Below are 22,871 nucleotides of genomic sequence, written 5' to 3'. Positions count from 1 at the left end.
GATCATGGCAATATTTCAGAATTCGAATTGTTCGGAATCAATTTCGATGAATCTTGCTCGGAATTTTGTAATCAGAATTCTGAAATCAGAATAATTGAAATTGAAATCAGAATTATTGAAATAATCGGAATTGATAAATCACAATCGGAACTAATTTTGGTTTGAAAACGGAACTATTGGGTTGCACAGGGTTCATATACAAATGAGAATTCAAGATCAGAGTTTCTGGCATGTAACTGATTTCGTTTCCGAAATCAATTTAATCAAATCGTCAACTGATATTGACTTTCTAAGGTCAAAGAAGCGTGATTTTCCGTTCAAATAAACGTTTCCACTTTCAGTCCCTATTTTCTCATAATTTGACAGTTTTAACCCCAGATTCCACATTCTTTACCATTCAACGGGTTTTATCCATTTTTATCTATTTCTACTCAATTATTCTCGTTTCTTATCTTTTTCTTGGTCTATTTCATTCTAAACGCTTCTTATATTTGTTTCTTATATTTTTCATTTTGTCTAAACCTCAAAAACAGAAAAACACAAAAATATTTTTTTTCTTTTCGTTTTTACTTCATAAAAACCCAAAAACCCCAAAAAGAAAGTATTTTGTTGTTTGGTTGCGAAACAACATTATTCTTATGAGAAAGGCTTCGGATTCACAATTTGTCTCATCAAGCTCACATTGGTTTCTAAAATATTCCGTTCTTCAGAGGAATTCGGAATTTTGGTGTTTACCCGTCGGTTAATGATTTTATCCGGTGGTTATTTCTGAATTTTGCCAACTTTTCGCTGATTCTTAGAAGATTATGATGAGATTGCGACGACATGGGTATGAAAGTGCAAGATTTTAGAGTCAAATATTATTTGCACGGATTTTTGAAGATTATTTCTTCTGATCTGATGGGTTTTGAAGAATTCATGTTACTCTTGGGAAAGTTTTCATGTTCAACTTGCCTTTCTTATATACAGTAGGTTGTTGGTGATTCTTCTTAACTTTCCAGATTCTCTCCAAACCATTAGTTGAAGATTCAATGGGGAGTTTGCATTTTCTAATCTATGTTCTTTGAAGATGATATTGTTCAGATCTGATTTCTCTCTTTGAAAACCCTAAGTTTTGATGAGTCTCGCAATTCAGGGGAGAAATGACAAGAAGATTGGAAATCGTGATCTTCATCAGTTTCAACATCTAAGGGAAATTGTTAGGTATTGGAGATATAGAAACTAATTTAGCATTTCATGTTGACTATTGAAGACTTTTAATCTTTGTAGTGGGTTTAGTTATTTGGCATATGCTTTACTTAATCGACTATAAATAGTCTTTATCTTAGCTTGTTATAAAATTCTTCCCACAAATACTCCTTTTTGGTATCAACATCAGTTAGGTTGAGAAACTCCAAAGTCCCTTTGTATGTTCTGTTTCTTAATTAATAAGATAAAAGAGCTTTGACCAGATTACTTGCAAATTTTGTGTGATTGATTCATGATTCTTATTCTAATTATGTACTTGTCATTTCATTTTTGGAGTTCATAAAATGTTGTGTTTAAAATAGTGCACAAAAAAATCCAATTATTCAAACCATGCTGGAATGAAATCAGATGCTTATATACCACTTTCATATATAACTGCATTCTGTTTATACAATTAAACAAAAAACAAAACCCTTTCTGACCAATATGAAACATGGGCATCTTCCCTAGTTTTATTTAATTAAAGTTAGGAAGTATGTATGTATGTATGTATGTATATATGATTTTACTGTACTTTTACAAAAATATATACTAACAAACGTTGGCCTACCTACTAAAATATTTGTTCGCAACTATAAAACTTAACTAGGATTTTATTCGCCGCACTTTGTGGTGTCAGTAATGAATTTAAAATGTAGTAGAAAGTAAGTTACTATATTTTGAAAATAGACGAAAATATAGTTTATGTTTGTAGAGGTAGTTATGTATACTCATTAAGTATATGTTGAAAATATAAAAAGGGTAGTTACGGGAGGTACCACATTCATTAATTAAAATTCTACGATGTAGCCCCCTAATTTATTTACATACAACTTTTCGATTCGTTTGAGTACAAAATGGGCACATTAGACAATCACGTATCTCGTGCATCTTCATATTGAGGAGCACAAATTCATATTGTATTCTTTCTCCTTGCTAAAGTACCTCTTTTTTATGCCCCAAAATGTTGTTATCATATTTATCACCTTTAAATTTGTCTATGTATGGTCTCATCCTCTATAGAGTAGTTAAAGGAATTTTGAATGTTCGTTATATGTAGTACGAATAAGATCAGGTGTTTAATAAGCATATATACCTTGAAAAAGAAGTAGCTAGATTTTTTGGTTGTTAACTTGGGATGGCTTTGTGAATTTCCATTTTTCCATTTCTCTTCATAGCAATCTCGGAGACTGTAGTTTTACCTCAGATGTCAAGTATTTCTGGAGGGATGGTTTTTAGATCTAAATATCCATGTGTATTGACCTTATCCTAAAAATATTTGTCATGCACTTGCGATATGGCTTAAATGAAGAATACATCCCTTGTATTTGGACTTTAATCAAAAATTGGTGTGTTTTTTGGAATAGTTTCCAATATCATAAATATTGGCAACATCTCTAATAATAACCGGGTACTTTTGGGTTTCCCTCAAGACTTATTTGAGCAATTAAAAGACAATAAGAATTTAGGAGAAATGAGTTTATTAACCTGTCATGTTTTTATAAATTAGTTATAAGCTAATTTAAAATTAATTAGAAGTTAATTAATTATAGGTACTGGATGTTAGTTAATTAAAAGTTTTAATTAATAGAAACAGTGAAGGGGTGAAATTTTCAAAAACTGATTGAGGTCGTTGTCTCGGTCAAAATAAACCTCACACACACACACACACTAGATAGCTAGGTTAAGAAAGAGTCGAATCCACGAGGAGGTTATGTTCAAACTTTATGTTAAAATAGTCAACAAAAAATGTATTACTAGCAATTGTCACAAAAAAAAAATTAAACAGAGATCAAACAAAAAGCTTGGAAATTTATTAATTAAGACGAAAAACTCAATGAGAAAACTAGAGTACTCCCGATTCAGTTAAGGACAGTTTAGATTCACACACTTTCTTCCCTAGAATCCTAATTATATTACTTAGATGTAATTGGGGTTTATTAACTTGTAACAGATATTTTTGGGCACACGATATGTTTATTCAACTAGTTTTCTTACTCCTTGTGTCCAAATGTATTAGTAACAATTAGTGAACTAGAAATAAAGTGTCTTACAACTGCCTATTACTTTATTAAGATACAATATCATAAGTTAGTATAATATATGTTGATTCAATCACTTGTATTTATTCCTAAACTAATTAAACTTGGAACAAATGATGAATTGACAATAAACTATTTAAATTATGACATCAAACAATTCATACAACCTAATTTCAATTATCATTACCAAATATCATCACATGAAACATAAAAATAACTATTGAAATTAACTAGAACCAAGTAATGATCAAATGTGTTCATCCAAAAGTCCTAAACATCCCCGGAAGTAACCATAATGATTTAGCTTTCCATTAAGTTCATAAAACAAATTAATTGAATGAAATAAATGAAATGATTAATAAAATTCATAAACCAAATTAAAATCTTCAAACAACGTAGCATAATGATTATCAAAGTATAGAACACTTTAACCTTGGGGGAGAAGAAATAATTTCTGGAAAATAAAGAATTGATGAAGATTAACCAATGAAATGATCTTCACTTGTAGCTTGATGATGAAATCGATGAACTCTTGCCTTGAATCCGGATTGATATTGAATGGATTTGTGTTTCCTAATGTTTCCAAAGGTTTTAGAAGCCTCAAAAATGTAGGGAAAAGCTCTGAAAATTGGACGCGAAACCCTAAAAACGAATGCCTAGGTCCCTCTTTATAATATTTGGCAGAAAATAGTGAAATTAGGCGATGTGGGACGTTTGACATCCTAGGAGGCGTCTTAGACATGGTGTAGAACACAAGGGAGTCCTTCGGGGCATTTTACCGGCCTTTTGTCGTCCTTGAATTGCACAATAAAATGGCCTAAAACAGGTAGACGTCCTAGGAGGCATCTTAGAAATTATGTAAGACGTCCTTCAATAATTCAAGCTCCTTACTTAACACGTCGTTCCAACATGAGACGTCCCAAAAATGCCCAAGCTTCTTAGACGTCATGTAGAACGTCGACAAGGTCCCCTTTTTTCCCTTGCTCCGAAATCTGCCCAGATATTGACTTTTTTTTTTTTTACTTTGGCGTCTTTGGTGACATCATAGATGCCTGGAGGTGTCCTTCACCTTCCATGCAAGTTTTGGTGATCAAAATTATTTAACTAGCAGAAACTCAAAACACCAAACTTGTATCAAATCTTGTTTATTTTCCAGAACTTACTAATTCATGTCAATCAAGGCTCCAGAATTTGAGATATGACCAAAACATTGAAGTGTGGTCAATTTTCCCAGCAACATTCTCTTCATTCCATACCAATCTGCTCCAACGTTTTGCTACCTTCCTTATGGTCGTTTTTCTTGCAGGTTCCGCCCACTATTAGTACCAAGTAATTTCCTGCACATAACGTTCAACATGTTGGGTTTTCTATGCATCAAATACACTCTAAAACTAGGCAGTGGGAAAATCGAAACAACGGTATACCTAAGTGTACATACATCCTATGGATCTATGGCTTCATGCTAATTACATCAACCCTAGAAAACTAAAAAAAAGTAAGAAATCATACCTCTTATGTAGCCCTTTATCTCCATGCTTGAGATCTTGAACCTCCATGAAATTGCATGGATGAAAGGATCCAAACCAGAATCCCTCTAATGGTATCACACCCAATAACACCAAAGACTGGAATAAAATAACTAAAAGAAGAATCAATTTCACAAAACCAAAGGGGTTAGAAATCGTCCGTAAGAGGGGGAGGAAGAAGAGTTGGCGAATACTTCAAGCCAAGGTGCAAGGAGGAATGAAATCCCAAAGGCCCTATTTATAGCCTTGGATGCCTCCTAGGGTTTAGTACTCCTTCCCATGTGGGATGGAGACCTAACCACGAAATTTCACTCCTTTCCCATGTGGGATGGAGTGATTTTCATCCAACCCTAATTCCATAAAGTTCTGGAACGTTCCTGATTAACCAACTATCGATTAATGAACATTCAACCCTTTAATTAACTAACCTGTTAATTAATTCCCAAAATATATTTCCGATTAGTTTCTAATTAATTATTAACCATAATAATTAATAAACTAATTTCTCCTTTATTTATTCTACTCAATTTGGGTCTTGAGGGCAACCCAAAAGGACCCTGCTATTATTAGAAATATTACCAATAATTAATGACCTTGGACACTATTCCGACAGTCTCCCACTTGGACAAGTCATCAACCATACAAGGACTAATATTTCTCCAATAATCAACAGAGAGTTAGTAGTCCAATGCAACTACCGAACTCTTGATCTAATCAAGATTCAGACCTTAGATAAGTGATCAACTATCCCTACGTTCTGTGATATCTATATGAATTCGAGACACGGATAATGGCCAATCTCAAGAGTTCAAGATTATGTTTCTCGATATAGATTTGTGACAACTACATCTGACTACTAAATTGAACACATCAATTGCAATCAGGACTCAGCCAACCACTTTAAATGTCAGCACCAAATCATGGAGGGGCCCATAGATATCGCTTCTCCTATTAAGGCTAAAGGAATGAATAAACTTTGACTATATAGTTTTTGTCTATTTCATCATGTCACACATGGACATACCCTTTATAACTACCAGTTACGGTTAGCATTGGAGTAGACCAATACATAACAGAATCATAGAGCAAAACTCCACATGCATCTAGGTTTGAATAATAGAAGATATTATCATCTTAGAATTACTCGTGACTAAATCAATGAAGTAATATCTAAGCGTGGGTTGGTCCAATACTTAAATCTCTATTAAGCACTCATGAGTTTTAGCGCAATCTCTATGCTATGTCCAATCAATATGGACAATCCACTAATACTCACGATAGTCCTGAATCACTACTTACTTCCAAGAGTATGACCGACTGTGGACATTTGAGTAAATTAATACTTGGGAAGTAGGTTCCAAACATGCAAAAGTGAGAACGCAGTGATAGGTAATTGAAATGACCGAAATCCATCATATATTAAGATCACCACTTAATAATCACCAAATCAAATTAAAACTTATACTGCTTAAAGTTCTCGGGTTTTAAAACAAACCAAACTAAGAGTGCTTAAGCCAATTCATTTGCAAATCTAATGCCTCTTGACTTTGTCCGACTGTCAGACTTGGTCAATGACATCGGCTTATGGAATTGATCGACAAGGTTATCTTTCGATATGTCATATTGACTATGACGTCTTCACATTTGAATCATTATCAAACATGATGGTACACACTGAGTATATGTCATGTGAGCTTGTGTGACTTGGGATCCATACTCGAGGTAAGTTCACCCTTAAAGTCACAAAGAGACTTCATAAGGACCATCAATGATTAAATTTCAACAAAGATGTCACTAATGAATCTCTTTCAGCCACATTGTCTTCTTTGCAATTTAACCAACCGCAACATATTCTAAGTTTTCAAAATCCACTATGGTGTAATACTTGGTACTCTTCCTAGATAAAACTTCACCATTCAGGGAAGCACGAAATTTGACTGCAAACGTAAACGTCTTTATTAGTATGGAACTTAGCATCAATGTAACTCTTACAATGATATGTTCCATACTATCAAGATCATATCTTCTCTCCTTCAAGGACACTTAAGAATTTTCTTGATCTTGATTCATTGATTCTTGCCAAAATTGAACTAATCCAACTTGTGTTGCACGAGGCATAAAATTCATTAGATGTGGTACATGTCATGGCATGTATGATCGATCCTATAACAGAAGCATGTGGGACACGAATCATTTGCTTTAGCGCAATAGTAGAACTAGGACATTAGCATTGCTCAATGTCATGCCATATTGTAATAAGCCTAAACTCCTTTTTGAGTTTCCTCAACATTCCATGTACTTTGGCTTAATCCAATGAATCACTTTGATCTATCTCCATAGATCCTTATTATGCACGTGTCTTGTATCTCCCATGTATATCATAGCAAAACAGTTCTCATACCAAGCCAAGATTTTACACCTACTAAGTTAGAATATGGTTTCCTATAAATCATACATTTTCTATGTACAATAAAAGGGTGACTATAGTGCTCCCACTAGCACTGACATATATATGACTTATCTATGTTTCTCGAAATTCAAACTCCTTGAACTTTTCTCATTGAAACAAAGATTCCAATTACTCCCACTAGCTTTGACATATATATGGCTTATCTTTATTTCTTGAAATTCAAACTACTTCAACTTTCTCATTGAAATAATGATCCCACTTTCGAGATGCTTATTTAGGTCCATAAATGAACTTATTAAGCTTACACATCCTTCATAACCTGTCTATTCCTACCCATGCTTGTCTCGTATTGAAGATCCACTTATACCTAATGGTTAAGGTCAAGTGCTTGATCTACCAAATTTCAACATACATGGACTGAATCTCGCTTTCCATGTCTTTGATCCATGTTGTAGCCTTTAGGGCCTACCATAGCTTTCGATAGCTGGTATACTCTGATTGCAATCTACCAGTGACTCATATACCTTAGTAATATAAACTCTTATATAACAAGGTGTATGATATCCTCTATCAGATCTATAAGGAAAAAGTATAAATATGTCAGTTTCCTTAATAGCTCGTTCAATTCCAAATTGAATGCTATGTCCAACTTTAGGCTCTTTGTTGGTTGAATCTCAAATCTTATCAAGATCAATGTGGCTCCCACTAGCCCTTTTGGAAATCAGCTCTCTCTCTCTCTCTCTCTCTCTCTCTCTCGCTCTCTCTCTCTCTCGGAAGTCTGCCCTTCGAGCAACATACACTTTGTTCTTATAAGGATTTTTAAACAATTACCAAAAATGCTTGATGGGTTCACCAACGAGATAACACATCTCTATTCAAAGTCCTAGATTGTCGAGCGCTTCACGACGAGCGTAAGCCTCATAATTGTAGACTTCCATATGTGGCAATGAGGATAGAATCCCACTTCACATACCAAATAGAGTGTTTCAAAAACCTATTTAGTTGGAATAAGACCAAAGGACTTATTGAAACAGTATTCATGGTACAATCCACGAATTGTTAGCAAACACAGTGCGCCTCATCTAGTACAAAATCAATGAACGATTTGTTTCTCTATCCAACTAACACTTCCTAGTGGTAGTGTTTTGGGCGAATATAGATCATGAAACTCTATCACGATCACTTAGATGATCAATAAAGTTTGGACTAAGATTCTCACTATGAGTGTCTCATCCCATTGCCCAATTGATTCTTAACTTCGCTATATGAGAGCTCTAAACACCTGAGAGGTTCCATACTCACATTTATATGAAGTTGGTCTCACTATGTATCGTGGTTAATCTGAACGGTCCATTAGTGTGAACTAATTCCAACAAATACTCACATCACCCAGTGACACATTCATCATCTATCTTGATAAGCAAGATTTGCATTTATCATAAGACTCGAGGTCAAACGCTATCCAAAATCTGATCCAACTGGATACTTGGTAATGCATTTCTCATTTATGTATCCAATACTATGATTCCACAAATACATTTCACCCAAAAATTTGGATGTATCTGAATTAGTACTTATTGTGGTCAATCTGAACGATCCTTTAGTTGAACTAACATCAATAGATATTCACAATAATACACCTTATTCAAATGTTCAAATCAATTTTGACCTATTGCTACTATACTAGCTTCATAGATTTCATGACTTTCTTTTAACATGTTAGAATGATCCACATTTAAATTAGTCAGAACTATCTCATGAATCATAATATAAACAATTTCAATTATAATACCATAGACTAAACATTTTGAAAAGAGTTGTCTTTTGATCCTATGAATGTAGCAAGGGCTTGGCATTCATGATCAAATTATCTTCTTCATGTTTTAGTCTTCTTACTTCATTTTAGTGACTGCACATTCTTGCAAATGTCAGCACTAATCCTTAGCAAAACACTCAAGTTTTAGAAGCAATGTTTTGATGGCATTATAAATCCATATATTTGATTGAACACCAAACATGGGAGAACTAGTTATCTTTTGATCCAATGGAAAGTAGCACGGGCTCGTGATCCATGGTCAAATTTAACTTCTCCATGTTGCAATCCTTTCACCTCAAATATACATTTGGGCAAGTTTGATTTCTTAGTCCTTTTCTTGTTATGGAAACAAGCAGCTATCAGAACATGTATTAGAATAAGCCTTCCTTTGTCCTAGGTATTAGGCCCTAGATTAGGTATACCCACACTAATCGCCTTTTAAACCGTGGGCAATTGGCTTTCTTCTTCTTGACACTTTTATTCATGATAGTAAAATATGGGAGTGTTTTGAAGTATGAGTTTCTATGATTGGCCATGCTAGTTCCAAAAGGAAACCTCAACATGCTACACAACTCCTAAATGATATTCCAAGTTGTTCATATCAAAATTAGAATGAACTGATCATATGTACATGTTAGCTAGTCGACTAACCATAGTTAACTCCTAACTCAAGGAAATTATGTTTTACTTCAATATGTCAATTTACAACCTACATTTGATAATTGCTCTTTCTAAAAATTTAGAATGTAATGTTTGTAGTAACCTAGGAAGAGCTTCAACAAAGGTGTGATCTTTCCTTTCGTTTATGAGAACTATTCCCAAACTACGAAATTGACAAGATTGATCATCCTCATAGCTAATCCTTTTAAAGGTTTTATAGTAGTAGATTTTAGTGGATAAGGTTTTTGACGTCATTCAATAAAATTCCATTATAGTTTGTTTTACTTATCCTTAGAAAATAATCACCCTAAATTATTTTAGAAGGCTAGGATCCATATTTGGCTCCATGATGTGTAAAGGGATACCGTAAACACACCAAAAAGTTATTTAGGAAGGCAGAGCCCTTTGCCAATTTTGATCACTACAAAACTCGTAGATCTTTAAGATTTATTGACTATCAATGGCATGTTAATCTCGGACTATGTACATCTCAAATTCAATGACAGGGTCACCATGGATCACTGAACAGATGGTGAATCGACCATACAAAATTGCATGGTCCCCGGCTCAAGTTACACTTTAGATTCGCTAGTTCCACATCATTCTCTACCTATACTCTCAAATTGACGTGTCGGTTAACCATGCGAGCTCCATCAACAAGTTATAAATAGAATGTGAAAATTTTTATGGATAACATAATATTCACATTAAATAGATTGAGAATTAACCTTGCAAAATCACATGATCCCCGACTCAAGTTACGCTTGAGATTTGCGAGTTCCATATCATTCTCAACTGTATTCTAGATTGATGTGTCGGTTAACCACATGAGCTTTACCAACAGAATATAAAGAGAATGTGCAATTTTCATGGATAATATAAACACACATTGTAGCACTTGGTTCCTGGTATGTAAAAATTTATCTGAGTATTTTGCATTTTGGCCTTAGACTCGGCGAGTTGTAGGCCCGACTCGCCAAGTAGAGACGGGTTTGGGAGCACGTTTAAGTTGGCGACACGGCGAGTCCACATTCGGGACTCGGCGATTCCCCGCTGTATGATGAAACCCTAAATTTCCAGGGCTTGCACCCTATTTAAACCCTCTTATCCGCCCCCAAGCTCGCCCCCTTCACCCTCAGAGCTCTATACTTCGTTCAAGCCTTGTTCCTTGTGAGATTGAAGCATTTTGGTGTGTTTTCTTGAAGATTTGGAGAGGGAAGGAGAGTATATCAAGAAGAGAAGAAGGAAGCCAGGCATATTCGTGTTATCTCAGTGATTTCCTTGAGGTATAACTCAGTTTCCCTCTGTTTTCATGCTTATTGTCCCTTGTAGCTCCATGAAAGTCCTTCTTGAGCCTTTTCTCAAGCTTGTTTCTGCATTAGGGTTCGTAATAAGTTGTTTAGCCTCTAGATCTAGCCATGATTGAGCTCCAGGAGCTTGGATCTACTGCCTTTATGGAGCCATATTGCATAAAAGTCCTAGATCTACTCTTTTAGTGCATTTTGAGCCCTAAAACCTTCATTGGTGTTTATTTACACGTAAAGTTGGAAACTTTACGTGTTAATCAGGCCCTAGAAACCCAGATCTATGAATGGCATGAGCTGGATTCAAGTAGAATCGCGTGTATAGTATTTGCATGTGGCCGACTCGACGAGTCGTTCATCGGACTCGGCGAGTCGAGTCGCGAGTCCCCGAGCTTTCCCCTTTTCGTGGTTGTAGGGTGGAGTAGTGAGTCATGGGGTGTGACTCAGTGGGTCGGAAGCCAGACTCACCCACGAAGAAACTCGGCGAGTCAATGCCCTGACTCGGTGAGTCCAAGGCAATCTTCTAGCCTCAAGAACAGACTCGGCGAGTTGTTCATACAAGTCGGCGAGTCGCAGCATAGCATGTTCTTCGGATGAAGATGAACTCGGCGAGTTGTTCATACAACTCGGTGAGTAGGATGAAGGACTATTGGCCCTTAGTTTAGAAGGAGAACTCGTCGAGTCAATGCTTAACTCGACGAGTAGGGGACGGGTTTATGGTCGGACAAAGGGATAGGGACTCGACGAGTTGGCAAGTCAACTCGGCGAGTCAGGCCAACTGACAGTTGACTTTGACTTTGACTTTGGCTCCTGATTGGTAAGGGGTAAACGGTCATTTTACCCTGAGGTTGATTAGCAGTATTTGACTAAGTGTTTGTGGGGATTTTTAGCCGGAGGACTTCCGGGTCAGCAGCAGCAGCAGCAGAAGACAGTCAGTTCCCACGCAGATCAGCAACTACTTTGAGGTGAGTTAACTACCAGTAGCGGTGGGTCTACGGCCACAATGCCGGCCCACCAGTAGGAGTTGTATGTTAGATGATTGTCTTTGTGATATCATCTAGGTTTGCTACTACCTGATATGTTATATGCTAGCATGATATGTATATGTTATAGTAGTAGAGTTCGGTTGTTAGGACCGAAGGGTAGGTCAAACACCCCAGACATGTCTGACAGTATGCGATGATATGTTTATATGCTGGCATGATATGTTATATGTGATAGTGGTAGTAGGAGGGGAGTAGTCCCCACGTCCGGTCGTTAGGACCTAAGGGTAGATCGGACTCCCCAGATATGTCTGATAATATGTTATGTTATGATATATGTGATAGTAGCAGTAAGGGGTGAAATAGTCCCCGAGGATCGGTTGTTAGGACTGATGGGTAGTCAGCACCCCAGAATGGCTTGACATGGGAAGTCAGCACCCCAAAACGGCTTGACACGGGTAAGTCGGCACCCCAGAATGGCCGTACCGGGTAGGTCGGGCACCCCAGAATTGCCCGACAGTATGTTTGATATGTGATTGTATGGTATGTGGTAAGATGGGGGAACTCACTAAGCTTCGTGCTTACAGTTTTCAGTTTTGGTTTCAGGTACCTCTTCGTCGAAGGGGAAAGAGCCGGCACGGTAGCGGTACATCACACACACACGCTTTGTATTCCGCGCTATGGGATCTTCCTGGGGTTTTGTACTCTGATAGTATTATGTTTATGAAATGGTTTCCAGACAAGCAACATCTTTTATGAAATGACATGATCCGTGAATGATTTATTTCTATTGTTTTGCAAATTGTATGTTTTGAAAATGAAATTTTTGGCTTCTATTTTTGGGATGTTACAAGTTGGTATCAGAGCCCTGGTTTGAGGGATTCAGACACGCCTTCGGGGGTGTCTGAACTCAAATCGAGGGATTTAAAAGATTTTAAAGAAGAAAATATTTTTCCGAAAAGCTAAGTAAAGAGTTTTAAGAAGGAACGAAGTATGTGATGTGTGTGACCGGCCGAGCTCAAGTAAGTATTTCCCAAAGTACCGATACCAGCTTATGTTATGTTTATCAGTTTCAGTAGAACAACATGCTAGAATAGGACTAAGGATCTAGGAGTGATGCCTTATGTGCCTGTCTTATGTGCTTCAAGTGTACGAAAATTGCATTCTAGAATTGAGTAGACAACAGTAGGATAGCCTTTAGGGTTATGCCTGATAGTATGAGTTTAGCATTGTATGCTAGTATAGCTTTCCTCTATAAGGATGGATTTGCCTGAGATTGTCTCCTTGTGTCTGAATGCTTCTTGGTTTGTGCTTTGTGGGGACTCTGAGTGATGGGAGTTAGACATTAGATGAATGCGTCACGTCACATGTGATCAGGGTTGAATAATCTTAGAGTGTTGGATTTGGCCTTACTGCGCGGCTTTTTTCTGAGACTAACCGTGTAGAGCCGAGTCTGTTACTCGAAGGATTATCTGAGCCTCACCACATGTGATGGTATTCAGGTAATGACTAATTGGCATTACAAGGAGGCCTTCAGCAGCTGAGGACCGGGTAGGGTGGAGTTAGAGATTTTCCTAGGGCAAGCCTAGGATGAGTATAGCAGTGAGCAGCGGTAGTAAAAGGGACCTGGTGGAGTCAAGGCAGTCCTTGGAAAAGGTACGGATAGATGTGGAAGGTAGTATGGGCCCGACTGAAAGCAGAGGATCCGTACCCGAACCAAGGAAGGCCAAGGTAAGACCAGGGAACTTGTAGTGGGTGTAATTCCTCCAGAGGTATCGGTATCGCTAACAATTATTATCTATGTATTTCAGAATGGTGGTACTACGCTCGAGGCCAACAGTTGGCAGTTCGGGTTCGGGATCAGGTTCCGAGCCAGTAAATGAGGGGTACGCGAGTTCATCGCGTCAGAGATTACCAGAGGCATCCTTGAGTCGACCCCCATTATCTTCGAGTCGATCAAGGAAGGGATATTGGAGATGATGGAGGATCGTCTCCGGGAATTCAGGAGCGACTTGGCATCTAGCTAGTCGGGATCTTGCACACTGTCCTTCAAGGATTTCCGGGGCAGTGGTGCGCCGGATTTTCACGGGGCGAATGACCCCATAGCTTCCAGACGATGGATTGCAGACATTGAGTCTGCACAGATGATTAGCTTCTTCCCTGAGGGGTCGAAGGTGAGGTTTGCATCAGGGTGTTTACGAGATCGAGCTAGGGATTGGTGGGAGTCCGTGGGTGACTCGTTGGGAGCCACAACTGTCGAGGCTATGACTTGGTCGGACTTCGCGACCAGGTTCAGGGCAGAGTTTGCGCCGGCTGTTGAGCTTCAACAGCTGGCCAGGGAGTTCTTGGATATGAGACAAATGACGGAGACTGTGGCGGAGATCACCGCCAAGTTCCGGAAAAGGGCGTTGTTGGTGCCCCAGTATGCAGGTGATGAGGATATGATGAGGACCCGCTACCATGACATGCTTCGAGCTGATATTCGAGAGCATGTTAGTTTTTAAGCTTGCCCTACCTTGGACTCTATGATTGCCAGGGCGAGGGAGAGGGAGATAGATCTGGAGCACATCCGGAAGAGGAAGACAGAGGAGGGACAGACAGGAGGGGCTTCGGGGAAGAAGCCCAAGGGATCAGATGGTAGGCCGAAAGGCCAGTCAGGACCGATCCACTGCAGGAAATGCGGCAGGCCTCATGAGGGGGCATGTAGACTGGGATCGTCGGGCTGCTATAAGTGCGGCAAGACGGGGCATTTCAGCAGGGATTGCACCGCCCCTGCACCTGTGATTCAGACATCGGAGTTGCTGTGTTTCCACTGCAACCAAAGGGGCCACAAGAAGGCCAATTGCCCCCAGTTGACAGCGACAGCAACGGCTAAGGCGCCAGCTCCAGCTACCCTGCAGATTATAGATGGCCGGCAGGTCAAGGAAGAGGCTCCAGTGGTGAGGAGTCGGGCATTTCAGCTGACTACCGAGGAGGCTCGCGCCACACCCGATGTGGTGACGGGTATGATTATTTCCCTCTATCTTATTTTTATGATGTTATGATGTTTATCTGTGCTATGTGTATATGTGTTAGGATCGTTCCATGTGAACGGCATTCCTGTTCAGGTGTTGTTTGACTCGGGTGCCACCCGATCATTTGGTTCCCTTGCACTTAACAAGAGGTTTACTGAGTCTTCGGGCATGTTGGATTGCCCTTTAGAGGTAGAGATCACCGATGATCGATCAGTGCGAGCGTCGGCAGTATTCAGGGATTGTGTCCTAAGGTTATTTGAAGAGCGCTATTTGGTGGATTTGGTTCCCATCCCTTTGCGGGGGAACAAGGTGATCATAGGCATGTATTGGTTGAGTCCTAATGGGGCGGTGATAGATTGCGCGCAACAGTTAGTGCGGATCAGGACCCCTAGTGGGGAGAGTTGGTGATCCACGGCGAGAGGCCACAACATGGACCCACAGTATGTTCAGCTGCGAGGGCTAGGCGCTACCTTTAGCAAGGTTGCGCGGGATATGTCGCGTACGTTATGGATACCCGGGATGCGGGTAAGGCGACGGTGAGTGAGGTTCCAGTGGTGCGAGACTACACTGATGTGTTCCCGGAGGAGCTTCCTGGAATACCTCCGGAGTGTCAGGTAGAGTTTAGGATCGACCTAATTCCTGGTTCGGCTCCGATAGCCAAGGCACCCTATCGGTTGGCTCCTCCCGAGATGCAGGAGTTGTCTACGCAGCTGCAGGAGCTGCTAGACAAGGGATTTATTCGACCGAGTAGTTCACCCTGGGGAGCCCCGATCCTATTTGTGAAGAAGAAGGACAGGTTGCATCGGATGTGTATAGATTACCGGGAGCTGAATAAGGTAACGGTGAAGAATCGTTACCCACTCCTAAGGATTGATGACCTCTTTGATCAGTTGCAGGGAGCATCTTGGCTCTCCAAGATCGATTTGCGTTCAGGTTATCATCAGGTGAGGGTCAGGGAGGAGGATGTACAGAAGACCGCGTTTCGGACACATATGGCCATTATAAGTTCGTGGTGATGCCGTTTGGGCTCACCAATGCTCCTGCCGTGTTCATGGACCTCATGAACCGCGTGTGTAGACCGATGCTGGATCGGTATGTGATAGTTTTCATTGACGACATCTTGGTTTACTCCAAGACACAGGAGGAGCACGAGTGCATCTGAGAGAGGTTTTGGAGGCCTTGAGGAGGGAGAGCTTGTACGCCAAGTTCTCCAAATGTGACTTTTGGTTGCGCGAGGTGCAGTTTCTTGGGCACCTCGTCAACCAGAATGGGATTTAAGTAAACCCAGCCAAGGTAGAGGCCGTGATGGGATGGGAGGTTCCGAAGTCTCCATCCGAGATTCTGAGTTTCCTAGTATTGGCAGGCTACTATTGGAGATTCATTCAGGATTTCTCCAAGATAGTCGTACCCCTGACACGGTTGACTAGGAAAGTCGTGGTCTTTCGATCGGGGCTTGAGCAGCAGGCGGCGTTCGAGACTCTGAGGCAGAAATTGTGCGAGGCGCCAATCTTAGCCCTACCGGAGGGTGTAGAGGATTTCATGGTATACTGTGATGCGTCTATCTCGGGCTTAGGCGCAATATTGATGCAGAGGGGACATGTCATTGCTTATACCTTGAGGCAGCTGAAGCCTCACGAGGCGAACTACCCGACGCATGATTTAGAGTTGGGGGCGGTGGTCGTCGCCCTCAAGATTTGCCGGCATTACCTCTACGGGGTTCAATATACCATTTACACGGACCACAAGAGTTTGAGGTACCTCATGGATCAGCCAATCTGAACATGAGGCAGCATCGATGGTTGGACGTGGTGAAGGATTATGATTGCGAGATCCTTTACCACCCGGGAAAGGCCAATGTGGTGGCCGATGCGGTTAGCCGTCAGGCGGCACCGATCAGGGATGTGTGTATGAGGATGACGGTGGTGACACCACTGTTAGAGCAGATTCGGGAAGCCCAGCAGGAGGCTATGAAGGAGGAACACCGGAAAAGCGAGCGAATAGTTGGTCAAGTCACCTCCTTTGATTATGATAGCTAAGGATTGTTGACACTACACCGTAGGGTGTGGGTGCCGTATTACGGAGGCGTGCGCCAGATCTTGATTGAGGAGGCGCACAAATTCCAATTCTCTATTCATCCAGGTGCGACGAAGATGTATCGGGATCTTCGTCTTGACTATTCGTGGCCCTGCATGAAGGGGGATGTGGCGTGGTATGTCGAGCGGTGTTTGACCTGCAGGAAGGTCAAGGTCAAGCATCAGAGACCGCACGACAAGATGCAGCCGCTGGATATCCCGTTATGGAAATGGGAGGATATTACGATGGATTTTATCACAAAGCTTCCCAAGACGACGCGTGGAGTAGATTCGATTTGGGTCATCATTGATCGGTTGACCAAGAGTGCCCATTTTATTCCGATTCAGGAGAGTATCTCGGCCGAGAAGTTGGTCGATATCTACATCAGGGAGATAGTGGCGCGGCACGGGGTGCCAGTGTCAGTGATATCAGATCGAGATGTGCGGTTTACTTCCAGGTTTTGGAAGAAGTTTCATGATGAGTCGGGCACTCGTCTACATTTTAGCACCGCCTTTCACCTGCAGACGGATGGTCAGAGAGAGCGGACCATCCAGACATTGGAGCATATGTTGCGGGCATGCGTGCTAGAATTTGGTGTTAGTTGGGATACCTATCTTCCCTTGGCTGAGTTCTCGTACAACAACAGCTACCACGCAAGTATTGACCATCCCCCATTCGAGATGTTGTACGGACGGAGGTGCAGGACCCCGATATGTTGGGGTGAGGTTGGCCAGAGGGTCATGGGGAGCACCGAGGTGGTGCTCAAGACGACCGAGAAAATCCAGCAGGTTTGAAGCCGGCTTCAAATTGCGCAGAGTCGGCAGAAAAGTTACGCCGACAAGCATCGGTCAGACTTGGAGTTCCAGGTCGAGGATATGGTTCTCCTAAAAGTGTCGCCTTGGAAAGGCGTCATTCGATTCAGGAAGCGGGGCAAGTTGGGTCCGAGATTCATTGGTCCGTTCAGGGTTGTAGCCCGGGTGGGCAAGGTGGCATATAGGCTGGATCTGCTAGCCGAGCTCAGTCAGATCCACAACACTTTCCATGTCTCCCAGCTGCGGAAGTGCCTAATGGATGATTCAGCGGTGGTACCGGTAGAAGATATACAGGTTAATGATAGCCTGAATTACATTGAGCGCCCAGTCGTAATCCTCGAACGGAAGTCGAAGGATCTGAGGAACAAGAGGGTGGAATTAGTAAAGGTGTAATGGCAGCACCGAAAGGGTTCGGAATGGACTTGGGAGCCAGTGGAAGAAATGATGGAGCATTACCCCGAGCTGTTTCAGGATCGAGCAGCAGACTTCGAGGACGAAGTCTAAAATAAGTGGGGGAGATTTGTAGCACCTGGTTCCTGGTACGTAAAAATTTATCTGAGTATTTTTCATTTTGGCCTTAGACTCGGCGAGTTGTAGGCCCGACTCGCCGAGTAGAGACGGGTTTGGGAGCACGTTTAAGTTGGCGACACGGCGAGTCCCTACTATCTGATGAAACCCTAAATTTCAAGGGCTTGCACCCTATTTAAACCCTCTTATCCGCCCCCAAGCTCGCCTCCTTCACCCTCAGAGCTCTATACTTCGTTCAAACCTTGTTCCTTGTGAGATTGAAGCATTTAGGTGTGTTTTCTTGAAGATTTGGAGAGGGAAGGAGAGTAGATCAAGAAGAGAAGAAGGAAGCCAGGCATATTCGTGTTATCTCAGTGATTTCCTTGAGGTATAACTCAGTTTCCCTTTGTTTTCATGCTTATTGTCCCTTGTAGCTCCATGAAAGTCCTTCTTAAGCCTTTTCTCAAGCTCGTTTCTGCATTAGGGTTCTTAATAAGTTGTTTAGCCTCTAGATCTAGTCATGATTGAGCTCCAGGAGCTTGGATCTACTGCCTTTACGGAGCCATATTGCATGAAAGCCCTAGATCTACTCTTTTAGTGCATTTTGAGCCCTAAAACCTTCATTGGTGTTTATTTACACGTAAAGTTGGAAACTTTACGTGTTAATCAGGCCCTAGAAACCCAGATCTATGAATGGAATGAGCTGGATTCAAGTAGAATAGCGTGTATAGTATTTACATGTGGTCGACTCGGTGAGTCGTTCATCGGACTCGGCGAGTCGAGTCGCGAGTCCCCTAGTTTTCCCCTTTCGTGGTTATAGGGTGGAATAGTGAGTCATGGGGTGTGACTCAGTGGGTCGGAAGCCAGACTCACCCATGAAGAAACTCGGCGAGTCAATGCCCTGACTCGGTGAGTCCAAGGCAATCTTCTAGCCTCAAGAACAGACTCGGCGAGTTGTTCATACAAGTCGGCGAGTCGCAGCATAGCATGTTCTTCGGATGAAGATGAACTCGGCGAGTTGTTCATACAACTCGGTGAGTAGGATGAAGGACTATTGGCCCTTAGTTTAGAAGGAGAACCCGTCGAGTCAATGCTTAACTCGACGAGTAGGGGACGGGTTTATGGTCGGACAAAGGGATAGGGACTCGGCGAGTTGGCAAGTCAACTCGGCGAGTCGGGTCAACTGACAGTTGACTTTAACTTTGACTTTGGCTCTTGATTGGTAAGGGGTAAATGGTCATTTTACCCTGAGGTTGATTAGCAGTATTTGACTAAGTGTTTGTGGGGACTTTTAGCCGGAGGACTTCAGGGTCAGCAGCAGCAGCAGCAGAAGACAGTAAGTTCCCACACAGATCAGCAACTACTTTGAGGTGAGTTACCTTCCAGTAGCGGTGGGTCTACGGCCACAATGCCGGCCCACCAGTAGGAGTTGTATGTTAGATGATTGTCTTTGTGATATCATCTAGGTTTGTTACTACCTGATATGTTATATGCTGGCATGATATGTATATGTGATAGTAGTAGAGTTCAGTTGTTAGGACCGAAGGGTAGGTCAAACACCCCAGACATGTCTGACAGTATGCGATGATATGTTTATATGCTGGCATGATATGTTATATGTGATAGTGGTAGTAGGAGGGGAATAGTCCCCAAGTTCGGTCGTTAGGACCTAAGGGTAGATCGGACACCCCAGATATGTCTGATAATATGTTATGTTATGATATATGTGATAGTAGCAGTAGGGAGTGAAATAGTCCCCGAGGATCAGTTGTTAGGACCGATGGGTAGTCAGCACCCCAGAATGGCTTGACATGGGCAGTCAGCACCCCATAACGGCTTGACACGGGTAATTCGGCACCCCAGAATGGCTGTACCGGGTAGGTCGGGCACCCCAGAATTGCCCGGCAGTATGTATGATATGTGATTGTATGGTATGTGGTAAGATGGGGGAACTCACTAAGCTTCGTGCTTACAGTTTTCAGTTTTGTTTTCAGGTACCTCTTCGTCGAAGGGGAAAGAGTCGGCACGGTAGCGGTACATCACACACACATGCTTTTTATTCCGCGCTATGGGATCCTCCCGGGGTTTTGTACTCTGATAGTATTATGTTTATGAAATGGTTTCCAGACAAGCAACATCTTTTATGAAATGACATGATCCGTGAATGATTTATTTCTATTGTTTTGCAAATTGTATGTTTTGAAAATGAAATTTTTGGCTTCTATTTTTGGGATGTTACACACATTCTATTAATAAAACGGGATTTTGTTTTATACTTGTATTTAGAATACTTTTAGATTGACCATTATCACTATCAAACCCTTTCGGTAACTTCATTCTTAAAATGCAATAGGGCGGTGAGGGTGGTAATTGTGAGGCATATTAAAAACCGACCTCATTAGGAATCAAAGAGACCTCCTTAAACCCCTATATTTTAATGGGTGAGCCTAGTCACGGTAAGACTAACCATGTCAATATTTAAACACACGAGGGAGCATGTTGTAACTTTCTTATACATATAGTAGACACAATTCAAATATATATATATATATATAAATACAAGGGGTAAATTTAAAACTCTTTAAATTTAGCTGTCTACTATTAATTCTAATTAATTGCGAGGACACAATGTAACAATTAATAAATCATAAGGGTGTAATATTCAAATTTATAAATCTCTTTTATAAAAATATCAAATATTTAAATTCACTATTCAAATAACAGATAAATATTCAAATTCAAATAAACACATTTAAATAATACATATCAATTATCAAATAAATATTCAAATTCAAATAAAGACATTTAAATAATATTTATCAATTTTTTCAAATTCAAAAACAATTTAAATTTAGGTATTTATCCATGTTTATCAAATCTACATATTCAAAAAATGGAAAAAAATTCGAAACCCTAAATTTTGCTGAGCTCACGTCGTGAGCTGCGACTAAGGTTTTAATACATTACGAATTTTTTCAATTATTTTTCTTCCATTTAGTTTCAAACAAGTTTTTATGGAAAACATGGATCTAGGGTGAAAGTAACCATGAACCAATGTCTCTGATACCACTGTTGGGTTTTCTATGCATCAAATACACTCTAAAACTAGGCAGCAGAAAAATCAAAACAACGATATACCTAAGTGTACATGCATCCTATGGATATATGGCTTCATGCTAATTACATCAACCCTAGAAAACTAAAACATAAGTAAGAAAATATACCTCTTATGTATCCCTTGATCTCCATGCTTGAGATCTTGAACCTCCATGAAGTTGCTTGGATGAAAGGATCCAAACTAGAATCCCTCTAATGGTATCACATCCAATGACACCAAAGAGTGGAATAAAATAACTAGGAGAAGGGTCAACTTCACAAACCCAAAGGGGTTAGAAATCGTCCCTAAGAAGGGGAGGAAGAAGGGTTGGTGAATACTTCAAGCCAAGGTGCAAGGAGGAATGAAATCCCTAAGGCCCTATTTATAGCCTTGGATGCCTCCTAGGGTTTAGTACTCCTTCCCATGTGGGATGGAGGCCTAACCACGAAATTTCACTCCTTTCCCATGTAGGATGGAGTGATTCTCATCCAACCCTAATTCTATAAGGTTTTGGAACATTCTTGATTACCAACTATCGATTAATGAACATTCAACCCTTTAATTAATTAAACCGTTAATTAATTCCCAAAATATATTTCCATTTAGTTTCTAATTAATTATTAACCCTAATAATTAATAAACTAATTTCTCCTTTATTTATTCTACTCAATTTAGGTCTTGAGGGCAACCCAAAAGGACCCTGCTATTATTAGAAATAGTACCAATAGTTAATGACCTTGGACACTATTCCAATATAACATTCCATTAAAGTAGTGCCATTCTTGGGCAATCATACTTCACTTCAATGTATTTATGATAGTTTAATACATTATAAATAGACTTATCAAACTTCCCCAACTTTATTCCAAACTCATCCCGTGATTGGCCTGAAAAAATCAACATAATCTTACTCTCTTATCCTAAGAAAAACTCAATGGAGTCACGAATTCCGTTCACCATATCAAAACATATTCAGTAAACACGATATATCAATTTTTGGGATTATTAGTTGTTTATCCGGACTTTTAAACTCAAAATACGTATTATGCTTAGTTTACTTTGTTGCTTGAAACCCTCCACTTTTTGAACCCTTTCCAATAATCAAGCTTATGAGTAATCAGTTGAACTCATTACTAAAGTCCCATTTTCAAGGTTCACTAACAGAGTTAGCGCAGTCAGTAACACTTAATGGACCAACCCATACACTCCCTTTATCGAGGGGTCACATATTGTTTCACAGAATGTCTTCAACTTGAACTTTTCTTCATATTTATGTTGATTGTGCATTCTTCAAGTTCTTTGATGGCTTCGTCAGATTTGATCATCTTTGTATTTGACCCGAGCTTGAATATATATATATATATATATATATATATATATATATATATATATATATATAT

Source organism: Lactuca sativa, chromosome 3 (genome assembly GCF_002870075.4).
Source record: "Lactuca sativa cultivar Salinas chromosome 3, Lsat_Salinas_v11, whole genome shotgun sequence".
Taxonomy (NCBI): Eukaryota; Viridiplantae; Streptophyta; class Magnoliopsida; order Asterales; family Asteraceae; genus Lactuca; species Lactuca sativa.
Note: the sequence above shows the minus strand (reverse complement) of the source record.